Raw genomic sequence first — 16,748 nt, forward strand, 5'->3', positions numbered from 1 at the left:
ATGAAAGCCATGGCGCTCTCATTTTCCTTTAAATCGTTTTGCCGGGTGAGAAATCCCCTGTTTGGATGGACCACTAAACCAGTTTAATTCTATTTCTTAACACACTAGTTTGAGGATTGTCGCACACCTTGTTTGCCTTGTCCATTATTGAAACTCTAACCCTGCTCGTTTGGAAGAACACGGGAATTAAAATTTGCTTGGGACACGCAATAATAATTGTGCTTGATATTTCAATTAAGGGTGACAATGAGCCGAGTTACTCAACCTAGCCGGCTTGGACAACAAAAAATGCCCAAAGTGCCGGGCCAGGGCCTTGCAGCTATAGCCCAAGGGCCAAGATTGGCATTGGCTCAGACATGGTTGTCTAGATTGCCCCAGCTCGATCTTTCTTCCTTTATGTTTTTCTTTTATTTCTATATGTTTCTATTTGTCCTAGCCGACCTGATAGGGCTAGGGTCGAGCCTGGAGCAAAGGCTATTTGCCCTTATCACGGCCGGAGTGGGTTGGACCAACCCCTTGGGGACTAGGGTTAGGACCGGCTTGGCTTTCACGTTGTCGATGAACTACGACGATAATAATACTAATAATAAGCAAAATAAAAGATATAGCTCTTTTTTTATATGTCTCAAAGAACATATCAAATCTACATTGTCTAACTAAAATAAACAGTACAGAATATCCAGACCTTATTTTTACACATAAGGTTTCCACCTTGTATAAACCACACCAACATTTTACTTTCAATATAATGGGGAACAAGGTAGTCAGATACAAGGCATGAAATATGGGGGGTAAAATTGTCATTTTTAAATAAATTTAAGAGCTTATTTATTACCTTGCTATTTGAAGTATATGCATAATATTGTTGCTCCAAGTATTTGGTAATTTCTGAAATATAATGGCCATTAGACTTAAAATAATCTCTAATTCACCAAAAAAACTAAGACTGTATAATCAACTTCATTAGAGAGTAAACAATACTTCAATTAATTGCCCAAAAAAAACAAGGCTTCAATTTTATTTTTTTATTATTATATTATTATTATTATTTTTTAATAAAACAAGTTGAGATATTCCCACCATGGTACACTTACGCCCTCGAGCAAAAGACCTACTTATAAATTTTTTCACCGTAGTTTTGAGATCAAATTTAGAACTATTGTCTATGTATTTTCTACGAGAAAAAAAAATTGTGTTATTAACTATGTAGATTACACCATCTAAAAATATGACAGTTTTTGTTCAATCTCGACAACACTTAATTATTTGAGGCATATATTGAGTGCATATACAAGCACAAATATTAGGCCCTACCACTATAGGTCAAAGATGTTTTATCTCCATAATTTGCGGTCTAATAAATATTCCTATATACAATAAATGAGAATACAATATTTTGGGGAAAAAAATTGAAGGCAAAAATGACCTTGCACATGTGTGTGTACTATATTAGATGGCGAATGATGAAGATGACGATGGCGAGGGATCTGGTAGCCATGGTAAGGAAGATGGGAGATTGAGGCTTTTGGGATCAGTGGGATGTTTAATAACCCCGTGAGGGTTCCTTTGGTCGCTATTGACAAAAAGAATCTAGGACTTTTGGAGTTCCCTACCCTCTCTATGTTACTGAGTCCTTCTCACCCCCTGTGAGAGATTTTTTTGGCCTAGAATATTAGGGAAGACGTGATTGGAATCTTGATTACTCCCCTAAAGTCAAAATCATCGGAGGTAATAAGGTGGTTTTCAAGTTAAGATCAACCGAAGATGTCTCGTTGGCCCTACGAAATCGTTTATGTAGAATAAGAGGGTCCCTTCTCTCTCTTGATCATTGGAAACCTTCGGACCACGCTTCTTTGGCTAATAAGAAGCTGGTGTGGATTCGTTTGTGGGGCATTCCCCTACATGCTTGGAAAACTGGAAACTATCAAAAGAATTGCTTCTAGTTGTGGGTTTACTGCGATTTGGACTGGGATTTTTTCTTTGGCAAATATTGCCATTTTGTCCGTGTTAAAATTTGGATTGTGACTGATCTTCCCCTTCCTGAGACGATTAAGCTTTTGGTTGATGACTCTTTCTTATTTATGTATCTCTGGATACAGCTGATGCCAAGCTCTTTCAGAAGCAAGAGCCTCATAAGCCTGTTGTGGCTTTATCATCCCTACAATATAATGCTTGGCATGTCGTCTCTGGCCGAAAAAATCTGTAGCCTCAATTAACCACTAAGGCCCCAGAGATTGTTCATGCTGTGAAAGGTGGTTCTCATCGACATCATAAAAAGGTAAATCATCAGAAAAAATCAAGGGTTGCTCTAAACTTCCATATCTCAAAAAAATGGGTCCCCTTCGGTCATTTTTCGGCATGGACAAAGGGTTTTTCGGTAGCCTTTCTTCCCCCTCACCTTGGAACTTTGTGCGGTCTCATCCTGTGAGGGCACACTGTCGGGTCCACAAGAACTTTTGGAGGGCGTCGTTGCAGGTATGAAAACCAATTCAAATCCCCCAAGCTACCTAACACTTGCACCGCCTCCTTCACTGGCAGCGTAACCCTCTCTCATGATGCCCCATATCTCCTGTCAGCCACCTTTCTTTCTCTTGCAAAAACCATCCTTACCACCGTACTCTGTCTCTGGAAAGGGACAACCATACCTGGCTTTACTTTGCAGGAGCCTGTATGTTTGCATGTCTTGGCTGCACTTCATTGGTTTTTGCTTGAAGGGGTGTTGTGCTACCTTCTCACCATGTATCCCTTGTCATATCATCGTGAAGGCATCAACGCACTTCCCCGAAAGTGCAAGCAACGCTTCGATCCTCTGCTCATTGACCCGATGGCCCTTGTCGACGTATCATCCGATGATGATGAAGAACACAGTGCGATCTCCCCTGCTTCTCCACGCCTGCAGCATTCCGTTGCGTTAGTGGTAGCTGAAAATGTGATTCCTCTCTCTACGGCTTCCTGCACTTTTCAACTTAAAAGGGTGGATGCAACCTCCTGTAGCGTAGGTTTACATGTTATCAGAGACACTCTTGAGGATCTAAAACTGTTGCCATGTTTTCTGATAAGGGTTTGGAGTTTAACATTTCGATAGGGTTTTTCCATGAGGAGGTCAGACGTCTCAGTAAATAAAGGCTTGCTCAGCAGCAAGGAGACTCGGCTCAACCTGACCCTGAATGTGACGTTGCGGCTCAACCTAATACTATTTTCAAGAAAAATAATACGCTGGGATATGTGAGAACCAAATAGTCGGCCTGTCTGGAAGCCCGGGGGATTGTTAAAAAGACTGCTATGGTGGTGTGAAACCAAAGTCCGCAACCAAACTTCATTGACCTCTCAGAGATTGTCACTTTGGACGATCACATATGGATTTAGACAAAAAACTACAATCTGCTCTTCACTCTGGCCTAGATGCAACCTGCTTTGAGCCAGGTTCTTCCTCATCCTTATTCTAACATGAATATCTTATCGTGGAAAGTAAGGGGCCTGGGTAACCCCACTACTAAAAAGGATGTTTCCTTTTTGGTAGCCAAATTTAAACCTTGGATTTTGCTTCTTTAAGAAACCAAACTTTCTAGTTTGACTGTTTCTGATGCTAGGCATGTTTGGGGTTCTAGTATTGTTTCTTTTTGTGGAATTGATGTTGTGGGGGTCTCGGGGGGCATATGGGCCTTGTGGGACCTTATGGTCCTACAATATTTTGTTTCTATCATCCGAGATAGGTTTTTGCGTCTTGGTTTTCATGGCCCTATCCCTGGTTTTTTATAGGGTTTACTTAATGTTTACGGTCCCACTGATTTTGCTTCTAAGGAGGCATTTCTTAATGTTATGGAATCTGTTATTTGCAATTTCAATCTTTCAGTATGTATTGGTGGTGATTTCAACTTTATAAGACGACCTGATGAATGTTCTATACGCTCAACTATTAATTCGTCTATGCGGCTTTTTAATCATTTCATTAAAAGTTTGTCTCTTATGGAATTACCTACTGTTGGAACCAAGTTTACTTGGTCCAATAATTCTGTCTCTTCCCTGTCTATGTCCAAATTGAATAGATTTTTGGTCTCTTCGGACTATGCTGAGACCTTCCCTTTGGTATCGGTCAAAGCCCTCCCACGTCTTTCTTTGGATCATATCCCTTTGTTACTTTCTACTACCTTAGAAAGAAGTGGTCCTCAACCATTTAGATTGGAATTGGGTTGGCTGGAAGATAGTGCTGTCATTGAATTAATCACCTCCACATGGCAGCATTCGCTGTTGGTTGGCTCCATAGACTTCCAGCTGCATAAAAAACTCATAAGCATCAAACATAAACTTATTGCATGGAATAGAGAACATGGTAGAAACGTCAAAGCTAAAACTAATGATCTTTTAGAGGAGATTGCCTTCTTAGATCACCAGATTCAGCAGGCTGGGTCCTTGTCTATCGAGCTCTATGAGGCAAGAAAATCCAAGTTAAATGAACTCCTCAATCTTCATAAAATTGAGGAATTATATTGGATGCAGAGGTCTAAGTTCAAACGGCTTAAGGAGGGTGATTGGAACACTAAATTCTTTCACTCTATAGCTAGTGCAAGAAGAAGGTAGAACGACATCTCTGGTCTCACTATCCCAGGTGTGGAGTCTGATAATAGCAATGCTTGGAATGAAGCTATTGTTTCACAATTTAAAAAGGCCTTTTCTTTGGAAATTAAATCTACCCCTATTCATAATGCCTTTTAGAACCCTTTCAGCTGACTCAAGTGCCCTTTTGGAACGTGATATTTCCTTAGAAGGACTTAAGAGGGCAGTCTTTTCATTTATTTGTGACAAAGCTCCAGGTCCTGATGGATTCCCTTTGGTGTTCTTCGAAAGATTTTGGGACCTTACAAAATTGGACCTTCTCCAAATGATTAGAGATTTTATGCGTTGAGGTGAAATTTTTAAAAGGGTTAATGCCACCTTTATTGCTCTGATCCCTAAAAAGTATATTATTGCAGAATTGTCTGCCATCCAACCTATTAGCTTATTATCAAGTATCTACAAGATTCTGGCAAAGGTTTTGACCAAAAGGTTGAAACCCGTACGTCCCTCTCTCATTTCACCCAACCAACATGCTTTTGCTCACGATAGCCAAATTACTAATAGTATCCTGGTTGCCCAATAATGCATTCACTCTAGAGTGCGAAGTCAAATTCCTGGGGTGGATATTAAGCTGAATCTTGAGAAGGCTTATGACCGAGTTGAATGGTGTCTTGTTGGAGATTCTCAGAATTATGGGTTTTCAAGAAAAATGGAGGAGGTGAATTTTTTGGTGCCTATCTTACAACCATTTTTCAATCCTTGTTAAATGTTATCATGTTGGTTTTTTTAATGCTACTAGGGGCCTTCGCCAAAGAGATGCCTTATCTCCTTTCCTTTTTCCTAGTTATGCAGAGTACTTTAGTCTTATGCTCCAGAACGTGGAGAATCATCCAGAACGTGGAGAATCATGGCAAGTTTACAGGCTTTAAAGTGCCTACTTCGATTCCTCTCGTTTCCCACTTACAACATGCAGATGATACTCTCATTTTCTACGATGCTTCAACGCACAAGTTTCTAATCTTGCTTGTTTTTTGGATTGTTGTGAGGCAACTTTGGGAATCAAAGTCAATTATAATAAGACACTTCTCTTTGGAATCAATTGACTTAGCTGTTCGTATTGGCTGTGCAATTGGGCTCATTTCCTTTCTATTATTTGGGCATTCCTCTCTCTCTCTCTCTCTCTCTAGACACCTTGTCTCAATTTGGGACAAGATCATCCAAAAAGTTCAAGTTAAACTGAATCTATGGAAGCCCAAGTACTTCTTTATTGGTGGCAGAGAGACTTTGTTACAATCATGTCTTTCAAACTTGTCGATTTATCTCATGTCACTCTTGTAGATGCTAATCGCAATAATTAAGAAAATTTAATTGATGGTGCGAAATTTTTTATGGGGATCCATCGGGGAGGTTCGAAAATTTCATTTGCTCAAATGGGATCGAGCGTGTACCCCCAAGAGAGAATGTGATTTGGGTATCTACAAATTTAAATATATGAACGGGGCATTACTTTGTAAATGGTGGTGGAGGATTTTCCAATGTCCTAACCATCTCTGGGTGGAGATCCTTTCTTCCAAATATGACAGGGATAGATTTGGTATGTGGATTGCAGGAGGTCACCCGGATGAAGCTTCTTTCCTATGGAAGCCCATATTTAGGTGCAGACTGATGATTGCTAACCACTTTTGCTGAAATGTGGGGAACGGTCGGCAAATTTCATGTGGTTGGGGGAGGTTCCTTTGAAGTTGAGCTTCTCACTACTTTTTGCTAAGGTGCTCCATCTGAATACCTTGATTGCTAATATGTTCGAATTTGTAGGTACCGATGTAAACTGGCATATTACTTTCCCATACAATCGTATTAGTGGCGAGGTTTATAACCAGTGATTACAATTGTTGAACCTATTACACCAAGTTTACATCTCCCCTAATCATTTGGACGATCTCGTGTGGGAACTAGAACGTGATGGCCTTTTCACGGTGAAATCATGTTACAGGCTTCTCTTTCATGATAGTGGGTGATGGTTGCTACGTATTGCACCTAAGATCAGGAAGTAGCCGATTCCTCATAAGGTTCAAGTTTTCATCTGGCTTGCTATTTAGAATAAGATTCTAACCGTCGACAATTTGATAAAGGGAGGTAAGATTTTACCTAACATCTGTCTTATGTGCAAAACGGACAAAGAAACATGTAGTCACCTCTTTATCCATAGCAAAGTTGCTTCCAGTATACGTTATTAGTTATTTGGTTTACTGGGCATCCAAGCCTCCCTTCCCTGGTCAGTGATCGACATTGTCTCTCATTTAGAATTTCACCAATTTACCTGTTGGGGGCCTTAAGGTGTGGCAAATAGCTAGAGGGGTTGTCCTTTGGGAAATTTGGAAAGAAATAAACCGACGTACCTTCGAAGGAGTGAGACTCTCAGATAATTGTGGCCTATTTGATAATATCAAGCTTTCCATCTGGCATTGGCTTTCGATCACTAAGGTTGTTTGGGGCCTCTCTCTCCCAGATGTAATCCTTAACCTACCCAACCTTTTTCTCTTGGGCAAAGTTAAGATGAGATCCCGTTGCTCTTGGTCGCCCTTGGAGGAAGGTTTTTTCAAATTGAACTTTGATGGTTGTTCGTTTGGTAATTCAGGTTTGGCTAGGATTGGAGAGGTGCTGCGCAATAGTGGGAGTGAGGTCATCTTTTCCTTTGCGGGCCCTCTAGACCAAGCGATCACAAATCTTACGAAAATAGCCTCCTTGCTGCAAGGGTTAAAATTCTTTATCTCTAGTAACTTGGGTCGTTTGTTGTGTTGTTGAAGGGGACTCCCTAAATGTTATTGGTTGATGTAAAAAAGATAGGTGGGTTCCGTGGAAACTTTGTTCCATTTGACTGGAAATTATGGACATCTCGGCCTCCCTTTCGATTTCTTTTTCTCATGTCTATCGAGAGGTTAATACTCTTGCCGATTCTTTGGCTAAAGGTGGGGTTTCCTTGCCCTCTCCCTCTTTTGCTTTTGATGCAATATCCTTTGCTTTGTTTTCTCAATAAAATTTTGGAACCTTTGTTAAAAAAAAAAATGTGTGTACTATATTGATATTATTTGAAGGAAAAGGCTTATAGAAGGTTGCAATCTTAAAATGTAGAATTAAGATGTACCATAAAAATCCATCATAAAAGGTTATTTTGATGTTGGAAAACCGCATGCATCGAAATATATAACTATGAAAAGAAAAAAGATTTTGAGTCCTAAAAATAGTATATCTTTCAACACATTATCTGGACTGTCTATTTTCAAGATTTTCAAATATTTTTAACTATTTGTTGAGTTTAAGATTTTATAATTAGAGATGAAAATAGATTTTCAAGCCATCATATGAATGTCTTAGATAAAATATTTCCATATCTCATATTTTTAGGTTTCATTTCACAATAGACCCGTGGTTTTAAAATATATCTTGAGGAATAAAAATTATAGATTTTATTTCTTCTAGCCCCCTGACCTACTTTAACCCTATTTTTTTTAGGCCAAATAAAGACATCCTCCCAAACTTCTATCTTTCTCTCTCCTTGCACCCCTTCTCTCACTCTCTGTCTTTCCCATCTCTAACCCCTCACCCTCGCTCCTCCGGCTCCCTCTCTTCGTATTTCCCATCTCTCTCCCCTCACTGTCTCTCCTCCCAAAGATACCGTAAGTATGTAAAAAGAAAAAGAGAACATAAATAGAGAGGAAAACAAGCTTGAATCCACTTCTATCCCCTCACTCTCTCTTCGATGGGTTGGCCAAAAGCTTGAATCCATTGAGCTCTGCCTTGAAAGCATCGACTTCGAGCTTTTCGGCCATGATAGGTAGCAAATCTTCTTACTCCTTTGCTTGCTTTTGGCCCATTTTTGTCTTTTTTTTTTAATATTTTTAGCCATTATTTTGCTAAAGAAATAATGGGGCTCTTGATGGTGTTGGTTGACAAAGAGGTTTCGAGAGAGCCTGAGCATTTGTAGCCCTAGTTTGTTGCTACTCCACTGCAACTTGAGGCCACGAAATTTGAACCCTAATTTCACAAACTCTGTGTAATTTAGTTCTCTCCTCTTCATTTGGAGGTCTTTTGTAGCCCGAGTTTCACATATTTTATGTGAAATTTAATCTAAATTTGAGGTCATTTCCTAGCCGTATTTTGATAACTTTTCTCTATAATTTGTGGTCGTTTCTTAGCTCTAATTTTACCGGTTTCGTCAACTTTATCTGAAATTGAAGTCAATTTTTTAACTTAAATTTGCAAGTATTTGCAATTTATTCTCTGCACCTGAAGCCATCTAGTAAGCCTAAGTTCGTCGTTGGTGTAAAAGGTGGAACCTTTGCTGTTATTTCATAAAATGATCAAATTTATGCGATTCTTAAGTCTTATTTCAATAAATTATTGTGATTTCTTCTATGCGAATGCCGGAATTCAGATGAAAGACCTCTGTGACTAAAGATCGAAGTTTTTTATTCTAATTGAGAGAGGCCTACGACTTCTTCTTTGAAGCTGCTTCTCTCTCCTAAAAAGTGGTGGTTTCTCTTGGTCTCTTCGTCATCACTAAAAGGGTTTGGGTTTCTACTCATGTGTTTGAGTCATTTAAGAGTGTGAACTCTAGTAAATTAGTCATTGGAGCAAATACCTCTGTATCTGTGTGGTGCCATTGTAGTGATACAGCAGCTGTTTTTGTTCAATCTGATTTCGATAAACACAAGAGGAAAGAGAGAGTAAAAGACACAAGGGAGAGAAAGAGATACATTTTAAGTATATAAATGAAGATAGAGAATGTATTGGGTTTAGAAAGAACATGTATTTCTCATATTTGTTTAGATTAAAAAATAAGTTTAAAGTGGTCAGGGGGGTTGGAAGATATTTTTTGAAACCTTATGTTCATTAAGAAATAAAATCTAAAAAGAGGGGTTATAAATATGTTTTCCTAATGTTTTACACCAAAATTATATTTATAGTAAAAATTGGATGTGCGCCTTAATTTGATTGTTTAAGATTGCAACCTTATACAAACCACACCCTTATTTGAAATGTTCTCTTATATACTAAGAAAAATTACCAGGGAAAATATCTCCATACCCCTTATTTTAAGTTTCATTTCACCATAGACCTAATGTTTTAAAAGATATATTGGGGCATAATAATTATAAATTTGATTTCTTCTAACCCTTTGAGCTAATTTAAACCTGTTTATTTAGGCCAAACAAATATAAAAATACATGCTTTTCCTAAAAGCCATCTTTCCAAACTTCTATTGAGAGAGAAAGGCTTCATGGATGTGAGAGATTACCTGGATGAGAGAGAGAGAGAGGTGTTTGAGAAATACAGGAGGAGGGAGATAGAAAAAGGTAGGCAAGAAGAGGGATAACGAGATAAGTTTGGGATATATAAGTAAAGAGAGATAAATGATTGGGTTTAGAAAGAGCATGTCCTCACATTTCGTTTAGGTTAAAAAATTGGTTTAAAGTGGCATAAGGGTTAAAAGATATCTTTTAAACTCTTGGGTTTATTGATAAATGAAACCTAAAAATAAGGGATATGAAGCTATTTTTCCAAATTACTATTATGTAAGACTCCCAATCCCCCAACTTGACACACTCACAAAATCAATTGCTAATTAGTGCATGTGCAATTTCTCTCTCTTTCCTTTTTTTATTTACTTGTTTTTTCTTCTTTAAATAAAAAAGCAACTGATAAACTCAAAAAAAACCCATTAGAGTACACATAGTCACGATTATCATAGTTGATATTCTAGGTATATTTTGATAAGATGTTAAATATGGTTCGGAAAATTTCCCTTTTTTTATTGGTTGTAGAAAAGGCCCACAAAGTTATATTCTTTAAAGATAAATACTTTACACAAAGAATAAATAAAACAAGGAATTTGTTCTCAATGCATGTACACGTAAGATAGGCATGGTATTTCTCTCATAGATATTGGGAAAATGAGGATGGATAATTGATGTTTGAGCACATATAGAGTATCCTATAGGACCCTACTGTATATTTACTCTCTAAAAGTAAAAGACCCACTTAGGAGGAACTTTTTGCGTCAAAATTGAAATTTCACTTTAGAAATTTTTTTTCTTACAATAAATAAGAAAAGAAATAAGGGTTTTGAGTTCTTAAAAGCTTAGATTTAACCATCGAAAAGTTTCACAATTTTTGTTCAATACCAGGACTGTTTTTCTCAAGCACTTGCACAGGGCATGTGATTTATTTTATTTATTATTATTATTATTTTATCCCGAGGTTGGTCTCTAGGCTGAAGAGCTTATATCTCAAAAAATAAGCTTTTATACTTAAAGAGAGTGAATGTAAGATAGCTCCGGTGGAAGCAAATAATCTCTTGACCTAATATTTGAATTATAGGGGGAGAGACCCACGGGGTTTCCCTCCCAAAAAAAGGAATATTCTTTTTCAGTATATGTAGCCACAAGCACGTGGGTGTGTTTGCGAGTACATGTGTGCATGCATTTGTGTGTGTGTAAGATATCTCTAATGGAAGCATATAATCTTTTAGCCTAACATTTGAACTATAGAGGAGAGAGACCCGGTGGGGGTTCCCTTCGAAAAAGAGGATTAATATTTTTTAGTACATGTACCCACAAGTATGTGGGTGTGTTTGCAAGCGCACATATGCATGTATTTGTGTGTGTGAGAGTGAGAGTGAGAGGGAGAGTGAGATTGAGAATGAGAGAGAGAGTGGGGGAGGGGGGGTTTAGAGTATGTTCCATCTCCACCGTTGATTGAAGCTCTAGTGGGCTTTGTTGAAATTCTCACACAAATTGAGGTTATTAGCATAGAGTACCACACTAAACACATGTCTATAGGGTCATCATGTACAAAGACCTATTTATAGAATTTTACTTGCATAAATTGGAAGTTTTTGGTGTCCCCTTTTGTTCCATTGCTCTCATTGAATCATCAGCATTTGCAAGGTACGTTTCAAGCTTTTCCTCTAAAACCAGTCTCTCTCTCTCTCTCTTCTCGCATGCATGCTCACAATTATGTAGGAAGTGGAAAGTTTCCAGTTTGGGTGCTACTAGCATGGTCCTGCGGTATCGGAATGTGCACGTGATCCGTGTTCGGTGTTCCGGGTTCCGGGGGTTGCGTGATCGGCAGGCACATTTTCCACGTTCCACGGGCATTATAATCTTCGGGCATGAGGATCATGCGTCGGCAAACTTTTCTCGATTTGATTGTTTTTTAATCATCTATTGATTCAAATCGTGGACAAACTCAATAATGATGATGATGATGACGATGATAATAATAATAGCAAACATAACAATAATAATGATAATAGTAGATTTTGAGTTATTGAAACCTACCTTAGATCTAAGGATGGGGTTTCTATGAGTTGGCCGACTCATATGCATATGCAGTCCCCCACTAAAATTTATTTTAAATGTTTTTTTTTCTAATTATTTTTATAGATTCATCATCTAGGCCAAGATGATCATAAATATAAAAAGAAAAATAAATTTTTAAAATGAATATATATATATTTTATGCACTGTTCATATCATATTTATGGATAATACACTTTAAATAACGTCCATTTTTAGGATGGATGCTTGTAAGTCAGTGGGCTCTTGCCCCACTGGCTCATGAAATTTTTTTCCTAGATCTTAATAGTACGTCAAATGGACGGTCCACAATCAATCTGGAGGATTGGAGGTGATTTGGAGCATATTTTGAGCTCCAAAATTTATTTTTTTAAATATAAAATTTGATCGTAGTAAATGAATGAAAAAGAATTTGCAAAGTTTCAGTTTTAAAAATAAAATCACTTGACGTGGTCTTTTCGCCCATAGAACACATGAATTTTTGGTACCGCGGACTACGTGATATTTCCATTTCCAGCGTCCTGTACCTCTCGTCTTTTCCCTGTATCTAATAGTGTGATTCTGCAGGACTACAATTGTAAGGTAGAGGTTGATTTTGATCCTCATTCTTGGTGAGTTAGGATGAAGGCTCGGCCAAAAGGGACGGCGATAAAGCGAGGTCCCAAGTTCACAAAGTCTAGGTATTTGGGAGTTGTTCATGATGTGTTTTTTAAGAAGTACAAAAGGTAAGTAATTTTGGAGTAAACTGGGCAATGTTGTTGCTTTGTATATGTTGTTTTTTTTATAATATATATACGGAGACCATTTACCTTTGGTACAAGATAGTCACAATTAATATTACCATTGGGTGAAAAATTAGAATGCTGCATTTATTTCATTTGCCAAACTCAAAATTCAAAAAAAAAAAAAATCACGAACTTTGTGACACACTCAAGCCATCATATTCACATCAGATAGTCATAAATAATTGTGACCTCCTTATATCAATGGTAAATAGTCTCAGTGTATACAATCTCAATGTTATTTTCTCTTAAAAAATAGGAAAAGAACTTTAAAAAAAAGAAGTATGTGTAATACTATTGTTAGTAGTACAAGAAAATCATAATCGTTATTAGCCATTAGATATGAAAATAGATTTTATTAGTCATTAGATGTGAAAATAGATGGTTAAGAATATGCTATTAATTGTGATTGAGATCCAATATCTTTTCATCGTTGTGAGAACAGGACACTAGTGGTATGGGTTGGACGGCCATGGAGGGGGGAGATCTAGATCCGCGATGAAGTCAATCTCATGCTATATGGAAACTAACTTTTTATCCATCACCCTCTAAGGTATGGATTGAAGGGCGATGATTTTCATGACCATGCGTTCGCAATGGTCATGTACAACGCTTAAAACACAAAAGACTAGATGTGTGGTACCCACCCCACAAAATTCAATAAATAGATAATTCTCTTTCTCTTTTATTATTATTATTTTTTTTCTTCTTCTTCTTTTTCTTTTTTTATTTACATTTTACCCCAACATACAAAACACAAATGTTGGGTATTGTAAATTGGGGATAAAATGCTAAGCCAAGATACAAATTTTGTAGATAATATTATGGTCAAGGTAAGAAACAAGCTCTGTGCCTAAAATAAAACAATGAACACGATGTACATGAGAAGGGGTAAAATAATATTTTTGAGAATAACCCAACTGGCTATTTATTGCATGCCAAAATATTTTATGCTCTTGCAGAAGTATACTATCTATTTATTCCCTCGGGTCTAATTCAATATAGGAAAATTTTAGGACCCTCATTTTTTTGGATGCAACTTCATCATCCATAGACTACTTCAATGGAAAAAAAGCTAATTGCACTCACTATGTACTAGAAAAAAATAATGGCTAAAGATTGAGCGCAGACAGTCCAATTTTTAAGCGAGATCTAAGTATCAAATAACTTAGAATTCAAAAATCTATTTTGAAAATGCTCATCTAGTGGTTCTTAGGCAGTTTCCAAAGTTTCAAACTGGAAAATTCATCTCATGTAAGCCTTTTGATTGAGGGAGTAGATCCACAGTGAGAACCCACAGGAGCATAATATAGATACTCCTATTATATTTACATTTTAACTATATGCATGAATTAGAAATAGGTGCTCCATTTGTCTAATATGTTCTAAAAGTATAACAACTTCGAACCTAAAATAAGGCAATCAGTCCCATGTATTTAAGGCCCCATTGGATCTTAGGTTTTCAAATCTGGCTTTTGAAAAGCATGAGTCTAATTTTTCCAAAAATATAAAAGGGTTATTTTCTGAAATAATTCAGGGCCTTAAGCTTAAAATAAGTCAATGAACCAAATGCATCTAGAAGATGTAAAATACACTTTTTTGAAAAATATAATTGGCCTATTTATTACCTTTATATTTTTGGGAAATACATGCTTTATAAAACACACGTTTTAATATTTTCTAGAACAATAACGACCTTGGACCTAGAAAAAGGCAGTGAACCCAGTGTGTCTATGGCTTTGTTTGGATTGCAGAGTATTGCAAATTCTGGTTTTGTATGAAAGCAATATCCAAAATTTAAAAAGGTGCACACAAAGTTTTCCCAAAATAAATGGCAACACTTTTTTTTTCTTGAGAAACCCATATTATCCTTACTGTAAAAAGTTAAAATAAAATTTTGGTTATTGTAAATGGCTATTTTTTTTTTCTTGTTTAAAAATAATGTGGTACTATCCTATTAATTACACAAGTATTTCACATATAACTGGGTAAATTTTATGGTGGCGCCACCTAGGTAAAAAATATATGTGTCAAATATTGGGATAATTTTCAGGCCTATTTATTACCTTGATATTTTAAGTATATGGAATGCATGTGCTCCAAGTGTTTGACATTTTCTGAAACATTAAAGGGGCTTAAACCTAATGAACCAAATATATCCAAGAGGGAGTGATTTTCAGGAACAACTTAAATGACTGTATATTACCTTGATATTTTAGGTACTTGTATAATTCATGAGATATATGTCAGATATTTTCTGAAAAGCTAAAAAGGTCAAGAATACTAACTTAAACGAAAATTTAATGGCATGTAAATTACAATTATTTTTTTGGTGCATGCATGATTTATGAAAAATTAATGATCAAAGTATCTGATACTTTTTGAAACCATAATGGGCCCTAAACCTAAATTAAGGCAACAAACGTAATGCATCTAGGCCCGTTTGAATCCTTGTGAAAGCAACGGTTTAGCTTTTTCGAAAATAAGCGACACAAATGCTAAAGTATCGAGATATTTTTCGAAAAGATAAAGGGTCTCAGACCTAAGATAGTGATGCAAATTGATGCTAATGAGTCAAATGTATCTAAGAGGGTATAAAATATTAATTTATAGGAAAGATTAATGGCATGTTAATTACCTTTATATTTTAGGTGCATGCATGATTTATGAAAAATAGGTGCTCCAAGTGTCAAATATTTTCTAAATCAATAACAACCCAATACCTAAATTAATACAATGAAATTAATGGCTATGGCCCTATTTGGATCCCTTTGAAATAAACGGTTTAATTTTTTCCAAAATAAGAGAAACAAATGCTCAAGTGTCAGATATTTTCTTAAAAGATAAAAGGGTCTCAAACCTAAGATAGTGATGCAAATTGATGCTAATGAGCCAAATGTATCTAAGGGTCTAAAATACTAATTTTTAGGAAAAGTGAATGGCATGTTAATTACCTTGATATTTTCGGTGCATGCATGATTTATGAAAAATAGATGCTCCAAGTGTCAAATATTTTAATAACAATGACAACCCAATACCTAAATTAAGACAATGAATTTAATGGCTAGGCCCCCCAAGACTTTGATTTTCTTCAAATGAGAAAAGGTGCACATGAAGCTTTCAAATAAAATAAAATAACATGTAAGCAATGATAGAGAGCCACGTCAGCCTAGTAATAAAATGCAAGAGCAAAGATAAAAAATCACTATCATGCACCATAGTTTCTCTCTTCGAAGTCTAAATATTATTTAAAAAATATGATTGATTGACGGTGAGAGAGATCTTCGCAATGGATGCGACTAGACTTTGGACCCGACGGGTAGACCAGACAATGGGTCGAGAATGGGTCCAATTTTTAGACGCGATGGGTCAAGTTCGGGTTCAAAATCTTGACACAAACACCATTCGAGTTTGGGTTTGGATCCAGCAGGACCTGACCCTTACTCTTAAACTGTTGGAGATAAAATACTTTACTTTAAATTCTATTCGTTTAAGTATATTAAAGATGATAAAAGTTTATATAATGTTGCAACCTTAAAATGTAGAATTACATATGTACCTAAAAAATCGATCGGAGAATGTTGTTTGAATGATGAAAAATCTTCTAATTGATAATCTTGACATCGAGATATATGAATATGAAAAGGAAAAAAAGGAAAAAGAAAAAGATTTTGAGTCCCAAAAATAGTGCATCTTGCAACACATTATCTAGATTCTAGAGCGTCAATTTTCAAGCTTTCCGTATGTTTATAGATCTACTTGATTTTAACAAATTTTAGAGTTTTAAATTTTATAATTAGATATAAAAATATATTTTTCTATAATCCAAAAAAAAAAAAACATCAAAATTGCATGTCATAATAAAATTTGGAAGTGCGTCTTAATCAGATTGTTTAATGTTGCAACCTTATAGAAACCATACCCATTAACAATTGTATATAATAAGAACTCGCAATCATTTTTAGCTATTAAACGATAAATCAGGCTGCTTGAATCCAATAGCAAGTGATTGTGACATTGTTGCCAAAAATATGGGCATATGATGATAAAA

The sequence above is a fragment of the Amborella trichopoda genome, chromosome 1 (genome assembly GCF_054954075.1).
Source record: "Amborella trichopoda isolate Santa Cruz 75 chromosome 1, AtrichopodaSantaCruz75HAP2 v2.0, whole genome shotgun sequence".
Lineage (NCBI taxonomy): Eukaryota > Viridiplantae > Streptophyta > Magnoliopsida > Amborellales > Amborellaceae > Amborella > Amborella trichopoda.